This window comes from Bacillus rossius, chromosome 1 (genome assembly GCF_032445375.1).
Source record: "Bacillus rossius redtenbacheri isolate Brsri chromosome 1, Brsri_v3, whole genome shotgun sequence".
In the NCBI taxonomy this organism is placed as follows: Eukaryota; Metazoa; Arthropoda; class Insecta; order Phasmatodea; family Bacillidae; genus Bacillus; species Bacillus rossius.
Window position 1 is genome coordinate 12,703,126 of NC_086330.1, and position 18,036 is coordinate 12,721,161.

Sequence of the window (18,036 nt, forward strand, 5' to 3'; positions counted from 1 at the left end):
AAGTATTCAATTAAAAGTACTTTTAAATATAATAATTAAGTAATCCGTCACTAATTATAAATTTCCTAACATATTCAAATCTTCGAATTGTTATAATAACAACCTGCTAATTAACCCTAGCAAACCTCACGAAATAATTAGCGAAATCAACGAAATGCAAATAATCCCTCCTAATCCCTAGCAAACGTTTTCAAGCGCAGTAGAAGAATGTCGTAAACGACTGTAACACGGCCGGTTGCCACTTCGCCATATAAGGTTATCGGAAAAACAAACGTAAGCGCGTTTTAAAATACAGTCAGCGCCATCTAGCGACGTGTGCGGGTATCACCGCCACTCTTAGTCCAATGACTTATATTTTGAACAAATTTTGAGCGAAATTAATTAATATTTTAGAGTAATTTGTTTATTTAATTTGTGTAATGTTTGAGTAGAATAAAGTTAATCGTTCAACTATTTCTTCTTGTAAACTTGTAAGTATAAGTATAAAAGCCAGTCTAGTCTTATCCAGAGATTTCCTTTAATTTTATTTATATGCGTATTAAAAGCAGAAGGGGAGGCATTCACCCAGCAGTGGGAAGCAATAGGCTAGATTAAATTAGAAGATGTGTCCCTCTAAGCTGGATTTTTGCAATGACAGTCGATTTTTTTATGTACCAATAGTAGAAGGGGGCATTACCATATCTCTAATACAGCTGAGACAAGCTGAAGGTTCTTCATCAGATACTTCAGACCTTCGATTTTTGACTTCAAATGAAGAGGCAAACAAAGTTGAAATTTTTTGTAAAGGCGGTATGTCGATCTTTAATAGTTTGGTTGGGCTCTTGTGTTTTCAAATAAGGGTCACCAGGTACTCCAGATCTTCGATTATCCTAGTTTTTATAGTTTTCCCTTTATGTGGCCATTAAACCCTAACTCTGTACCAAATTTCAGCTCTCTGAGTTTATGGGAAGTACTAGTTCTATTCTGATGATCATGAGTGAATGAGTGTCATAAATGCGAAACATTGCTTTCGCTTAACTTCGGAACTAAATGACCTACAGACTTGAAATTTTATTTTAAGTATGTTATTTTATAGCTTACTGGATGACGAAAATTTCTGCGTTCTGGTCTTATCCAGGGGTTCTCAAATAGGGGCCTGAAAATGCGGCGAAATGGTTCCAGTAAAGGATGGTACGGCAGTGTTTGCTTCGCGCTCGACTTGGCGGGGCAACTGCCGTGCCCCCCGAAACTTGGTTATGCATGAGTGCATGCAATTAAGTACGCACACACAAACTTAGTAGAAAGTACCAAACAAATATGAGTGTTTTTTTGTTTTCTTTTTTCGATTTATTCTTTTAGCATCTTTTTAACATTCGCTCCAAACGGAAAGAAAAACAAGCCCCATTATTTTTATTTCAGCAATAAACTGTAAAATTATTATTCTGTGCGCGGAAAACTAAAAACAGCAAGGGGCAAAATAGGAAATGATGGTTTGCCATCACAGAATAATGATGTACACGCGTTTTTTACCCCAATAACTTTATTAATTTGTGAAAAAGCTTTCTATGAAAAGCCAAGATGTTCACAAAGTTGACGAAGGGGTAGTCGTATATCTAATATTTCTGAATGGCAACATAATACACTACAGTTTTGCTATGCTCAGTTACCTCTTTGTACGATCTACAGATATCTGGTTTGGTTCGGGTTCAGTTTTTTTTTTTCGGTTGAGTGTGTATTTTGGTGTTATAAAATGTGTTCTTCCACTCACTTTTCACAACACACTGTTGGTCACATACCTGCATATAAAATCAGTTGGCGCAAAATCCATTTGCGGGGCGTAATTTTTGAATTACACAAATATAATACCGGTATTGTTTCAACGCATGAATTATTTACCATTACCACAAAAAAAATATTCGAAAATACAGAAACAATTCTGCATGTCCAGTATTTTAGTTATTTCAAAACTGTTAACATGCAGACAATTGAAAGTTTTCATGCATATAGGAAAGATTTCTAAATAAATTTGAGGATATACAAATTCCAAATATTATATATTAAGGCCTATAGAAAACGAAGCATTAAACTTTAGGAATTTGCAAATCTAAGATTCGTGAATAATAGTTTGAGTTTGTTTGTCCGATGTAAACTAGAAAAATACTGGACCTATTTCAAGAATTATTTCATTGCTATAAATCTAAATTACTCCAGATGGACATAGATAAGTTTTATTTTTGGAAATATAAAAAATTTAATAGGACATTACTTAAAATTAACAGTGAACAAATACACCATAGATACATGTATATCTAGAAGACATGCATATCAGGAAGTAATAAAGTTACACCAAAGATATATGGAAGTGAGGATATAAATTGAGTGTGCATTAAAATAATTTTTGTTGCATTTTATTTGTGCTATCTTTCAATGGAAGTAAGAAAATGAGCATGAGCTATATTGCATTTTAGGTATTCAAAACAATTAAGGTTTCGTAAAATATAGCAATATTTTTAACTGTAACCAGATTTCTGCCAGATTAAACTGAGTCACCGATAACGTAGTTATAAATTTAGGCCACAATTCAAACTAAAATTTTATTGAAATTGTTTACGTTGGCATTATGCTCCTCCCTATTGCAATCTCTGTTGTGGCCAGTGTGGCCGCGCGTTATCACAATGAATGGAATTTAATATCCAAACCATAGATAACATATTGTTAAGAACGCGAGAGACCAGGCCGCGATGCCATGTTCGGAGCTGGCTGGCGGCCGTGCGCGGCCACTGACGTCACGCACCGTGTCACGTGCCGCCCACTGACATAAGGCCGGATTACAAGGGTCGTCGCTTACCCCACCCCCTCCGCTCCCCTAGCATCACCCCGCCTCGGGCTGTTATCACATTTAGCGGCCGGGGAATTCCGGTTAGGCCGCCGCGTGGAGTGGCGTAAACAAGCGTCGCCATTCTTGATGTTTCGGCAGTCGGGTCGACCCGGGATTACTTGTCTGTTCGAGAAGGGCGCCACAGGTACTTGAGCAGCGACGCAGGCCTCCGCGGCAGTCCCGTGGTGAGTTCTGTGAGTTCGGAGAGTTCCGCGAGTGGAGGGAAGTGCGACATCGGCGAAGAGGGTGAGAGTCCCTCTGGATCGAGAGAGTGCGACTGAGTGGCGCGAGACTGTGTGTGTGTGTGGACAGACGGGAGGTAACGGGCGAACCACTGTTGAGCCTAGCTCCAGTGAGTAGTGCGAACTGCGGATTTGACAAACACTGAGCGACTTGCGAATAAACATTTTTAAGTGCTGGTGATTGGTGATAATACAATTTTTAAGTACAATTATTTATTAGTAATGTAAATATTAGTAATTAATAATTTAATTAATTAATAATACCTTATGAACCCAGTTCTACACTCAAAGGGCGTAACAATATTTTCAATCCAGGGAATCATTTTACGAAATATATTGGAGAGAACACGGGAAATTCTTTTTTTTAATTGATATAAAATTTTATCTGCCGAACATTATACCGACTAGAACTAGTGGAACTACTAAACTAGCCTCTAAAATTCAGGTACTCCCAAGGAGGGCATCTTCAGCCGCCGAAGTTAGTTAAGCTACCCATAATTCACGTAGTCTATTATGAACCTAGTTTTGTCTTCAAATGTGCTATCGTGATTCAACTAATTCTGAGTATGTTGTTAATTCGCCGCTATACAAGTGTCATGCGGTAAGCACTAAGGGGGAATGTAATTGAGTGCTTGTCTCGCGCTGTTGGGTTGATAAAGGAGGGGGGGGGGACGTCTTCAGCACGCGCCAGAGTTATCGCTGCACGGGGGGGCGGGAAGCAAGGAGGAGGGGAGGGGGACAATGCAGGCAGGAGTGCCAACCCCCGCCCGCCCGGGCGAGCGTGTGTGCGGCGCCGCGATAGTAGCCCGGGGTTGGCAAGCCCTGCTCCTGTGTCTGGCGCGCGGCGCGGCCCGCCAGTTATTCCAACACGGCCGGGCCTCTTTTCAATTACCGCCCATAATGCCAGGTGTAATTGCCTCGCGCGAGGTCGCGCGCTGCGCCGCGCCGACGAGAAAAAGAAAAAATTTAAAAAAAAAATCATAAACGAAAAGAATAGCGGCTAGCGGAGTTTTGCATGTTCTGTACACTCGTGGCCCGGGAAAAACTGGCGTCCTGCGTTACTCGCCTCATCGATGAGTTACAATCTGTTATCGCTATCCCGGGGCATTGGTGCATTTCATGGCGTGACTACCCTTTCTCCTGCAAAATAACCAGAAAAAATATTCTTCCCAATGTAGTTAAAATTTAATCAAATAGCAAATCGATAAGCTGCAACTGTACATTAAATAATTTTGCCAGAGGTACCCTGTTTTCTCAAGTTTTATAATTCATGTTGTACCTGACTTATATTAAACATGTTGGATAAGTTTGATTCCAAGAACTACTCTACGTTTAGAACAAATTCCCCGCGTTGTTTTTTTTTTTTTTTCATTTACCCGTTATTACTTCTGAACAATATTTATTGATTCACTTATGCGGGTTTTTTTTAATTTGGCAAATTTATTTTAAGTAATGTACTATTATACTCACTCTGAGATATGTAAAAATGTTCCTTTTCTACTAATCTATTTTCTTTGTAATAATCTATTCGGACGCGACTGTAATGATACCATCGCTTATAAGACTCGTACAGTTTAACTTAATGGGCAGCTGTAATTTTTTCTTACGATCTGTCAGCTGCATCCATATTTGATTTAGTACCTCATAAAAGTACTTTTAGTGAAATACATCTACACAGTAGTAACAAATCCCTCAGCAGATACGTCAAAGTAAAAAAAAATCTCTTTAAATTTTTTTTTTACTTTGGAGTTCGTATAGAGAAACATGTTTCTCAAAACACGTATACAACTGTAATTTAAACAACACATTTCTGTGGAAACTTTTGTATGAATAGTGTGAATTTACATTTACGCAATATGCAGTAAGTAATGCGAAATTAAGCTTATGGGGTTCCAGATGTATTCTCTGCAACCAGTGACTCGGCTAAAATACCCCTTCCAAGCTACTTCAAGGTTGACTTCTTGTGTTGTCGAAGTTAACCAGCGATCCTTTTGATAAGTTAGAAGTAGAGGCAAGATTATATGGTGAACAGAAATAAAACTGAAAAACAGCTAAATTAAGTCAATACACCGCCAAAAACCGAAATGGAAGTCAGTAAAACCTCTTAACACCGAAATGCAGCAAAATCCATCTCAATTACTCATTAAAGCCATTGAAGTATAAAAATAATATCATGAATATTTAGTTTGGTTTTGTTTTAAAATCCTAGAATGGTATGTACTAACTAACAAATATTTAGTTTCTATCTTTGGTTTCTCAAAAGTAAATAAAAGCAGTTTATACTATACAAACATGGGTAAAGGCTTACAGTAAAAACATAACAAGTAAATGTATATAAGTTTAATAATTTTGACCTTTTAACATTGCATACTGATTTTTTTATTATTGCATGTTTTATTAGCAGTTTTTTGTTGAACTTACTCTCATTAGTATATGAAGTATTGTCTTATGTAAATATTTTAAGTGTATTAACAAAAATTGTTGAAACAAATGATCAGTGTAATTGTGCTTTATATTTACATATTATTACTTGTGTTTCAATTTTTAATAATGATAAAGACTGAATATACCATTTTTAATGACGAAATAAGCTAATTTATAACACCATAAAATTTTGGCTCTAGTTAGAAGTTATAGGTTTAATGGCTTTATTACAAACCGTGCTTTTTCTTTAAATGAAAATGCATAATTAACTGATCATTATTAATCATCATATTTACTGTGGCTGTACAAATTATAGTTTTACTCATAACATTATTTTTGTAACCCTTCACTATTTTGACACGAGATTAGTAATGCAATGATGCCCCAAAATTATATCCTAATGTTTGAGTAAACGAAAACGAGTTTCCTGCGTTTGTGAAAAAAGTCCTTTGAAAAAATGTTAATGACAGAGTCGTAATTTCATATATGTTACGGGTATTGCAATTAAAATGTTTTGTTTCGTTAAGGTTTGTTACAACATGACAACTTTTTTTTTTAATTTACAACTAGGTCTGTGTTTTTCCTTAGCACTTACATATTAAAATCTGGCTCTAAAAGAAAGCAATTGTAATTACTACAGTGCAGGAAAATTTTTATCATGAGGTATTTCGTAAGCAATAAACAAAGATGTTTGCTTAAAATAATATTAATTATAATTACAATTACTGTAAGAGTAAAATTAAATAAAAACTAGTATTTTGTTTTCCAACTTATTATTCGAGTAGGTAGAAAAATGCGTAACACATAAATTTAAAAATAAATTAAACAACATCCGACACATTGAAATTACGACTTGATGCAGGTTATAACTAGTTATATGTAGAGAATTCGAACAAACGTGAAATCCCTCCATTTCAGGTCCTTAGTTTTAATTACTGGCCACAATTCTGAGGACACTCTCTTGATAACTGAACATCTAGATGGCCGAATCATTTACAGCTCGGGTGAAAAGAACAATACTTCTCTTCTGGAAACCAGCCAATTACGATTCAAAAACAGGGTGCAACTGTACGCAGCTTAAACCGTTAGACCGTGTTCCTGGAAAATGTTTGTTCGTCGCATTGCTGGTTTCCAGTGCAAAGCGCGAGTTATCTCTTGCTGCGTGATTCATTCGGTTTGACAGTTTCATTACGCTTCGCCTGCCTCGTCCTCCGAGCCCGCTGCGCGCGCGCGTACTGCAGGTTGCCTGCCCACGCTGAAACAAGGCGTATCACATCACATGTCCCGAGGTGCCTTCAGACTTGCTGGCGCTCCGATTATTCTGCGAAATGATGGTTTTATCCCCGTAAAAAATGTGAAAATTATTATTTCGCACCATTTCTGCCGTTAGCGCTGTTCTTGTTTCGATGTGCTATATTTACTATACATACGCCATAGAGCACAAAGGTTTTAGACATAACTATATGATGTCATTGAATTTAAGGAGACTTAACTAAAAGAAACCATCTTGGTTTCAGCCGTTTTTGATAACTGAATTTTTATATTTTTATATTGACAGTTTTGGCTCTGCTTAAGCATAGTACATAATTTAATGAAATGTCTTGTTATTAATACTGACAGACTGGTACAAATAGTTCTCCTATGAAGCAATAATTTATTCAGCATAAATTTTTTTTTCGGAATGACTACAAATCTAATAGAACTGTCAAACACGGTTCTATGGTTTAAGAAAATTCAACAAAGAGTAAAAATTAAATAATTTTTTTAACTTATTTTAACTAACAATTGTAAACAAAATAAGATATTTAATGTTATCAAGCCGGTTTGTATCAATATGGAAACAGTAGTCGCTATTTACTCTGTACTGCAAACTAAGAGTGGGACACACTTTAAGGTCCAATAAACTATGGTCCAATCACACAAGGCGTGAAAACGCAAATATGTGTGTGTGGCGTCCTGGGGGCCTAATCTTGACGCTGTCGAAATCAATTCATTCCGCAAGCGGAATTAGTTCGACATAGATTTGCTAAATCCTATTCTTGAACACTCGATAGCGAAATTAATTATCGGAATGACGTTACAAACTGTCAGAATTATTCCGCCACCTCCTTTTCTGGCGGAATCGCAATTCCGATAGAGATCTGAGAGTTTGTTGTTCTTTGGAACTTTGATTTGTTGAAAATGGAGGCTCTGTTGTAGTTCTAAAATACTTTAAAATCGTGTGGATGGTTGGTTAGGTTAGGTTTGGAACGTTTAAATTAGGTAAAATAGTGCGAATAATTATTTATATTACGTAAACTACATTTAAAAGCAACAATAACTTATTCGCCTAGTTAAATTATGTTATTTATATTCAGTTTAAAATACGCAACGTGATACTGTAGGTAGGCCTATTACCGAGTCGTAGGTTATTTTATTGAAATTTAATTTATTTTTAAAGAAAACAAAATTATTATTTATATAACTCATATGCGATGGGTTTAAGAATACAATAATATATACTGTATTTAAAAATTGCAACACGATTGCCATTCCAACCTTAAAAATAAATGTGTTCGTGACGAGAAAGAGCTTGTAATTGAACTTAAATTTAAAGTCTAATATTATATTACTTTCTGTTAGTTGACAATGTCAGTTTCTTAAATATTAGTTAACGAAAGTTTTAAGTATAATTTTTCGTTACTTAACATTTTAACTACTGTACATGAAAAAAAATGGAAATTTTCGCTGTGTAGAAATTGATACGGGTTTTATGATAAGTACTATTACATAGTTTCCGTATAACATAATTCCTTTTTAACAATAACAATTTTGAAAAAATGTGTCATATTTTGATTGTATCAGAACTAGAGTGGCAGGCTTATATAAGCTATGCACATTTATTCGTAAAAAATACATTTATTCCGAGATTGAAATGCAATCGAAATGAGTTCATTTATATATGAATTTCGATCAATTACAATCGATTGTTATAATAAAGGTTATCCTCTTTACCCTTCCCTATCTTGCAAACCTATCTAAAATTCCTGCCATGCAGAAAATATCGTTTAAAATAACATATACCAATACAAACCCACACAAGTATTATTAAATAAAGACAGAAAATATAGTTGCTGAAAGATTGTTTGATAAATACATATTATTATTTCCATGAAGCCCCTACTCCAAACTATTACAAAATTTATCCCATATATAATTGGCAAGAAATTTTCCATACAAGTAATGATTTTGTAATGACTTGCAGTGGTTACAAAAATCTTAATGTACACATCCATAAATGATTTGCTGAAACAAGAAACACAGCATAAAATTTATTTTCACTTCAAAGTATTCACAAAAATATGATACGAGTTAAAGTCAATTAACCAGAAACTAAAGACTTAAAAAAGGTGTCTAAGTGAATTTAAGTGAATTTTTTAAATACTAAAATACACATGAATCCGTAAACATTTTCATAAATATCTGTGTTTTTGTAGTACGTTTTGCAACAAGAAATGAAGTTGACAAATGCATTACAAAATGATATTTTTCCCTACTAAAACATTTTTTTTCATAAGTCATAAAATTTTCCGTTTTTCGAGCGTAACTTTACAACTCATTTTTAATTATTACTTATGTACTTATGCACATAACTACCACGTTCATCAACTAGAGAAAAGAGATGAACATAGTGAAATAAATTAACAAACTTTCATGAGAAATGGTCCTTCCCTCTTTGTGATTGGCCTTCTAACAGTGACGTCAACACTTAAAGCAACGTTGCCACACTTCCATAGAGACTTTTCATCAACCCGACAATGTTGATTCCGAAAGCCACTATAGTTGTTTCAAGAATATACATTTAGCTATATTTCGGAATCATTGTAGCGGATCATTCCGCTAGCGGACTTATTCCGACAGCGGACTTATTCCGACAGCTTCAAGAATAGGCTTCCTTCAAATTATCATTTATTTAACCAGATCTGTTCAATATGATGGCAAAAATAATAATTACAGAAAGACTTAATTATGATACGAACGCAACAGCATTAATAATTCAATAGCTGTTGCCAATGAAATTATCGGGAAAATGTAGTCTAAAACATGGACTGAAGAATTGTCAGCAGACGGCTTGAGGTGGCGTAGTTGAAATCACTTTCTTACCTCGCCAGCGCCATGTTGTATTCGCCCAAAACATTGTGGAAATAGTGCTTGACCGCATCTGGTGATGGTTGGCATGAATGAATTAGAATGCTCGTCGTTAAACATGGTCACTTCATCAAAAAAAATTATATTTTCAACTATTTTCACAATACGAACACTACACTACAGCCAATTTTTCAGGCGTCTAACATGGTGCAATCCATTATTTGCAGAACAAATGTGGCTTGGTTAAAATGCAATCATGCAGACTTGGCTACTTCCTGGTCAAAAATCGCTATAAAATTGGCATTCAAAAATTAAACGAACTATGAATAAAAATTTCTCTGAATTACAAAATGACTCCCTCACCTGGATAGTCTACTTTCCGGAATGCACGGCTCCATGCTCGCCGAATGCACGCTTCGCGAACCTCAAGCAGAGGAACTCTCTCTTTTGTTAATGCGGAATAAACAAGAAGGTATTCATACATGCCTAACTAGAGACTTGTTTTTCGCGGAACTGTTTTGCGTAGAGTAATTTATGAAAACACTCTCGTGTGGTTTGTTCTGGATTCGGCAGCGACACGCAACAGAGAGCTCTGGATACTGCGGCAGGAGTCGGCAGGATTGCCTGCAGCTACGCTCTTTAAGTGATCCGTGCCATGGGTAGAGACCCGGAAAATCCGCGGGTTCATTTCGTGTTATGCTAAAATTCAAATAATTATACCTTAGTGCTGCTTCTGTCATTGGTTCACTGTTAATCTGGAGTAATGAGGGCCAATTAGAGACCCTCACTCAAAGAAGTGTCGAATCACAGGCCACCCAGTCGAGACGACTCACAAGTCAGCAGCCAATGAACAGTTGGCATTTGCCCCGAGTGTGTGGAGGATATTGGAGTTCATCCTGGAGGTCATTGAACCCGCGAATTTTCCGGGTCTCTAGCCATGGGGAATTTGATTTAATACCATTTCTTGGACATACGCCATTTCAGTTTTGCACTGTTCGTTCGTGCCTGATGGAGGGAAAATATGTCAGTTCCCGAAACGTCGCAACGTTATTCGTCGATGTTGTCATCATTGTGTTGTCCATGATATATGTTTATTTTCATCGCTGTGTTCGTATATTTGCTGCGTTGTCCAGGTTTTGTTGTCCGTCTGCGTTGTTTGAAACTGTCCCGTCGTCGTTATTCCACTGTGTTCATCTGTGCTGTTAGTAATGTTCGGAGGCTTTCACGGCCATTGTCTGAAGTAGCTCGGCTTCTGGGTTGTAGCCGTGTCCTCGGCGAATAATTCACCGACTTTTCGGTCGACATCGCAGTCGCCATCATCAGGGAGCAGTTACCTACTGAGGTCGACTTCAGAAGGTAACTGCTCCCTGATGATGGCGACTGCAATGACGACCGAAACGTCGGTGAATTATTCGTCAAGGACACGGCTACAACCCAGAAGCCAAGCTACCTCGAATGCTGGACATGTTGGTGACGGGTCGTTACCACAACGCCGAAATACCATAACGCTGAATGTCAAAATTGACCACAACGCCGACAGCTAGAAAACTGCTGTGTACCACAACGCCGAAATAACCACTGACTGAATTTGCGTGTGTTTCTTAAATGTACCTTAACACCGAAATACCACAATAAAACCTAACCTAACATAACCTAGTTTAACCTAACCTAGTCTAACCTAACCTAACATTTGTGGCAGTCCTGCAATGACATTTTTCGGCGTTAGTGTATTTCGGCGTTGTGGTAATTCGGCGTTGTGGTACACAGCAGTTTTCTAGCTGTCGGCCTTGTGGTCAATTTGGCATTTCGGCGTTGTGGTATTTCGGCGTTGAGGTATTTCAGCGTTGTGGTGCGTCCCAGTTACGGTGACGGTTGCGGGAAGAAGCGGCAGAGTGACTCAAGTCGCTGAAGACTACTGGCAGCTGACAGTAGGTGTGGCGCGGGCTGGTTGCTGTGGACATGCAGAGCTTAGAGCCGGACATCAGAGCAGGGAGTTTCAGTGCTAAGCCGGAAACCGACGACGCCTGTAATTCATAACTCGTTGGCCAGACCACTTTAATAATAATTCTGGAAACACGCCCTTCCCACGCAGCCAGTAAGGGGAGGGAGCGAGTGAGTAATTACTGACCGAGCTTCAACAAACGGTGTTCCGTGACTTCAGCTGGTCATTATGAACTAGTCCAGTTGTCACGCTCCCGTCCGCCGCGTGACAGCAGCCAACATCACTTCTGGGCCAGAGAGTTAATGCTGGTGTTGAATTTACGACTACCTCCGTCGAAAATTAAAAAAATTAAATAAACAAATAAAATTGATTGTCTGTAAAGTCGGTTTACGGACGATAGTTTAACGTGAAAACGTCATAACAAAAAATCGATAAAATGATTGCATACATTTATGAATAAAATTGAATCATTTTTATTGAATTATCACTATTTTGTATGGATACAAAGAAGGAGTGAAATGAAATCTACAATTTAATTGATAAATTTACTTTTATTTCCACTCATTAATTCAAATATTTTATTACTATAACGAAGAGATTATTTTAACTATAACTTTTATACGTGTTTGCTATTTAACTTCTTCCCATCTGTGTTATTCTTTTAAGGATAGGACGATGATAGGAAAAGTAGGAAACGAATGGGAGTGTTTCAAGTTTAATGTGCCTCGGAAAAGTCAAATCGATGGTTGTTCCAATCGAGTGGAAGAGAGATAGATGCGGCGCAAGCGTACAATGAGCGTAACGGGACAATGTGCGTTTCGGGACACTTTTTCGTGCGTGCAGCCGGCGTTCATCGATTTATTAGACGTCACGTCAAAAAAATCTGCTGGCTAACGTCCATTCTGGCCGATGTTATCACGTGACCAGTGAAATCAAATCTCGGCCAATAGCCACGACCCAAACCCATGGAAATCAGCTTGAACACAGCCAGCTGTGCGTTACTTCCAGTTGAAATAAAGGCATCTAGCCAAGTAATTTTTTACGTATCAACAAAACGACAACGGTGAAGATGCTCACTGTAAAAGTGTCCATTTAACAGTGGCTCAGTTATATAAATCGTAAAATAAAATTTTAAATAATTTTGCATGAAATCCGCTTATTTTATCGTTATTTAATTTAATTTTTAAAATTATTGTTAATTTTAAGAATCGACCGACAGTTTGGTGCTAAACATCAACCAACGCCTTGAAAGAAGTTTGGGCATAAAGGTAACGATGCTCCGTTATTGGGCAAGGGGCGGTGATTGGAACTAATTTAGTGGTAAACTTACCCTCAGTACTACCCCGTGAAGAAGTATCAGCAGTGAAAGGATGATTCACAGTTTACTCATGATATAATCCCTTAAAGAAACACAAATAATGTTTCTTGTAATACATTTCAACTATGCCATGTATTGTTTTACTGGAAAATATTAATAATGGAAGTAATTTAAAAATATGTGGTGATAAAAAATCAAATTATACTCGAAATATGACGCGTTTTTTTTAAATATAATATAATTTACTATTCACTCTATGAAAAGCTTTCGGGAACATATTCAGAGGAATATCCGCTTTGCTCTGAATCCATCGCCTTGAATTTCTTAAACTTTGTTTACTCTTCCCGGATAGGGCGGCCGTTTTAATTTAGTGACGTAATCAGAATCAGCCTTCCAGGAGGTTGCTGTTATGGAAGATTGCCGTCGCTTCAGGCGCCAATCCCCACACGCGGTGCTCCGCTAGGGGTTGACGGGGGAGGCGGGGGGCCCTCCAGGTCCCTCGAGGTCCCTCGAAGTCCCCCCTGAAGTCTCACGAGTCTCCCGGCTGGCTTGTCGCCACGCCGGTGGTTCATTGCTATCTTCCCCTCGTTAGTTTCACTTAAATACATGTAACACCATACATCTGTTGCGTTTGCTCTGTCACAAATGTTTCTAGCAGATATTTACAGAGCGTGATATGATTGCTGTAAAAAAGTCGCGCAAGTGATAACAATTACCAACACTTGCGCGATATTTGAGACCCATTTCGTAACACATAGTAAACTTTTGATGAACATATTTGAGAAAGAACCACAAAAATGGGAGAGAAGTCTAGTGTTGAGTTTACATAAATAGACCTTAACTATAAGTAATGAGAAGATTAAATTTAAAAAATCAAAATGGCGTGCGAGAACCCGCCTTGGTAAGAAAGAATAATCGGTGAGGATAATACGCCAGTGAATTTTTAAAGGAAAAAGTGTTCTCGATAAATGTTGGGATGGACTGCGTTGAGTATAAAGATGAAATTATGCGCCAGGCATAAGTGGGTTACGGTCACAAAAACCAACCACGCCTGCGTGTAGGTCTACCAGGAACCGAATCTCCATTAAGACATCCTCCGAGAGCGCACTGCATCATGGGACCAGATTGTGATACTTGCAGCTCGGTACAACACATAGTTTTTTTAACACTAAAAATTGCAAATAACTGTTGATCGTAGTTGCTGTAGCCCTGGCTCTTGCCGCGAGGGTCGTTAGTTCGACCCAACACCTCGTAAAATCTCAAACACAGTCGTATCTCTCAGATTTATTTTTTTAGGGATACGTAGATTTTGATTGTAAAACCCAAGGCCAATTCGAAAATTTAGTGAAAAATAATACCTATTCGTGTATCTTTACGCCATTTCTCGTTATACTGTATGTTTTTAATGATTCGTACAGTTTCACAATAGTTTAATTTTTACATAAATGAAGACAGAACCTCGTGTCGTCGGTTCACTTCGTCGCCGCCAGCGCGGCTCTGTGCTGCGGCAGCTGGTGCAACTAGCGCGCGTTCAGCCTGCGTCAAGATGGCGACGACACGGCAACGTCAGGCGTTTGAAGAAGGGAAGCCTTTTTTTCACAGGCGAGAGAGCCAAAACTCGAAGTTCCCCGAAGTTCATGCTTTTTTTTCGTATCTTTAATGTAGCTATCCTAACCAAATCAACCGTCCACAATGTTTTACAGTATTGTTACAATTTACCTGCGGGTTCGTAAAGGATAGCCCAATTAAAGATTTATATCACACACAGTTTTATTTATTACCACTACTTGTCACTTACAAATAATCTTCTAAGATGGCAAATAATTAACTACACTTAAAGAAATGTCAATTCCCCAGTCACTCGTTTCACACACCTCGCTGGGCCGCACTTCCGGCGCAACTCTGACCGCAGCACCCCTCGTGGGTCTCCGCCGCGGGACTCCGTCGCCGCACTCCGCCGCCGCCGTCACACCCTTCGCCGAGATCCCACACGACGACTCGCTCGCAACTTCACTCGGGACTCCGCCGCGCCCGCGACTCTATCGCCCGGAAACTCCGCCGCGGGAAAACTCCCGACTCCACTGAACTCTCTCACTCCCTGCCCTGGAACCTTCGTCCAAGGACTTCGCCACTCTGCCGCACCTGCGGCACTATCGCCCGGAAACTCCGCCGCGGGAGAACTCCCCACTGAAATCCTCTCGAAGGTCGGCCCAACCTCCTTATATAGCCCTTGGGTTCCCGTCCAGAACAATCGGGCATGTCTCCGAGATATCGCGCGACCTTCGCCGTCGAAATGTCCAGAAACGCGTCGTAAGTCCTGTCGAAGGACGCGGCGGCTGCTCAAAGAACGCCGATAAACGCAACAAGCATGGGGTTCCCACAAAACGCGCCGATAAACGTGTCTGAGTCCTTTTATTCCGCAGTGCGGCCTCTTTTAAGTAACTCGATCTGAGGCAGGTGCGCGCTGCGACGGTCAGGATGTAGCGAGATAGTATGACACGAGATACCAGGGAGAGGATGCAGGTGGAAGGGGGTGCAGACAGGCCGAACGAGCACAGCGACGCCAAGCACTGCAGCCAAGCGCGATCGTAACAGTATTTATAATGTAGCTAACCTAACCTAATTGACCATTAGTATCCTTTTATCAACACCGCCATATTTATTTACAATGAACAAAAAAAAACGAAGATGCACGATCGGGCGTTTGGCTCTCTCGTCTGTGAAAAGAAGGCTTCCCTTTGAAGAAGGGTGACTTCCGTCGACATGGCGACTGTGTTGGTTATGTGACGGGAACTATCCAACAATGAGCATACTGAACGATGGATCGCCTGTCATGGGCGTACGGATCGCGCATCGCATCAATTACTTCCAAGGTCTCCTGATCTCGGTATGAGATCTCCTGTGGAAGGTTTGTCGAATGGACGAAAGATACTAACCGCAATCCGAACAGTTCCGAAGTTTACCGAAGTAATAGGTTAGGTTAGTTCATTGTAATAAATAATAATTCTATATTTTTTTTCCGGGAGGTAGGTTACGTTAGGTTATTTTAGGTTAGCGTTATTTGAAATACTCTGTGACTGTAAATATATAAATCCTTGCAATACGGTGTTCTTTTTTTCACGAGCGATCGGCTAACTTCGGAGAGCTTCGGAACTGTTCGGGTGTGGCTGTCACCCGTCCTGCTGAGGACAAACTGCGACGCCACATTGCAACAGCAGTGTCTGCAGTTACGATATGAATCCTCGCAACAGTTCGATTACCGTTAATACGTGTGCCATGTGTCCTGTGGAGGGCACATTGAACATGTTTAAGAGGTAAATAACAACTGTTTATTCTTGTCGCACATTTAAAAAGGCAACCCGAAGTTTTTATCTTAATTTATGTAAATTTGATAGCCTTGAAAAATCGAATGAATCGTTTGGAAGCAGTTTAGGAGCGTACGCAAAATTTCATTTCCAAGTGTTTACTTTCAAGTTCTTTCCATTATATTTAAAGATTTGGAGCGGGAGGGATAATCGAACTATTACCCCACCCCCTCCTTCGAGATACGTAGACCCCTGAGAAACATCCTGTGTTACTGGCAGACTGGACTTCAAAAATAGCTACATGTTTATTTCTTGACTTCGATTGGATTGGACTGTTGGACCGTCAACAATTCCACACGCGCCCTAGAAATGTCAGCTAGTGAAAGTTAACTCATGTCTTCAACTGTGGTTGAGTTATCATAGTTAGCCTATTTCTAAATGAAATTGGTTTCCGTCAGCGGCAGGTTGGAACACGGAAATTTTCGCCGGTGCTGCGCGTCTGTTGGTTTTCTCGTGTAGGGGGGGGAGGGGGGGTTTCGCCCCTCTATTCGCAACCCTATCACTCCAACAAGTCACGTCCGTGCTTGCATCTCGCCATTTCACACTGTCCATCCGATTGGCGGAAGCCAGCCTTCTGGAGAAACACAGCACGAGCTTCATCACGGATGTGTGTGGTCGAGCCTTAGTGGAGGTGATGTGACTTCCGCGCGCCTAACACAGTCGGGAAGCCTTCGTTTCACAGGCGAGAGAGCCACACCCGAATTTCCCCGAAGTTCATGCTCGCTTCTTTTTTCCGTACCACAACAGGTGTATTTACTTGGGACGTAGCTTACTCATACGTCATACGCCGTTCTATCTCATTGTATAAACCGGTGTGGCATTAAATTTTGCTGTCGAGTAGAATAGCTTAGCTACATTACAAATACTTTAAAACATTGTGGATGGTTGGTTATATTAGGTAAGTATAGCTACATTAAAAGTACTGTAAAATAATTTTATGGTTGCTTAGCAAATAACTTTTTAATATGTAGCTATCCAGCGCTAGGAAACCGTTTACATTATTTCACAGTATCTGCAATGTAGCTGTCCTAACCAAATCAACCGTCCACAATGTTTTAAGGTATTTATAATGTAGCTAACCTAACATAATTGATCATTAGTTATCATGAGTTGTCCAAAATAAACATTCACGGACACACGGCAAACGAGAAATATGGCGGCGATTACAAATAAATACCGTTGCCTTGTTTATGGTCTTTCCTTTTATAAACACCGCCATATTTATTTACAATGAACAAAAAAAACATAAACCCGAAGACGCACGATCGGGCGTTTGGCTCTCTCGTCTGTGAAAAGAAGGCTTCCCGTACTAACACAGTCGGGGCCCTGAGGGCGGTGTTAGTGCAGCGCTCTTCCGCTTGTCTGCGCTGCTGTCGCCACTCCCCTCCCCTCACCCCCTCCCCACTGAGCTCCCTCACCAACCGCCGCCAGCAAATTGTTTCTGTTTCACCCCGGCCGAGAGCGCTGCGTTAATGACATTAATTATAGCGCGCGCGAGCTTGTTTGCCGGCTGGAATGTTCGAGGGGGGTGGAAGTGAGTTCTGCCCCCCCCCCCCTTCCCGGAATTGGGGCCGGGAATGCTGGCACCGAGCGGGTAAACGAATTAAAGATGGCGAGCGGGATGCTGGGCGCGGAACATGAGGCTGTGGTCGGCGAAGCGAAGCCAAGTTGAACTTTCAAATTGTATAAATAAAAAATAAATAAAAAAGTTATTAAAATGTCCCAAATTTGTGGTGTACGTCACAACTGCGCCATCTTGT

At 39.6% G+C, this 18,036-nt stretch overlaps 1 protein-coding gene across 1 annotated transcript in view; it reads left to right on the top strand.

Moving 5' to 3' along the window:
- The window catches only part of LOC134532297 (1-phosphatidylinositol 4,5-bisphosphate phosphodiesterase epsilon-1-like), a 191,924-nt gene that overhangs the window by 68,250 nt on the left and 105,638 nt on the right, over nt 1–18,036 (top strand).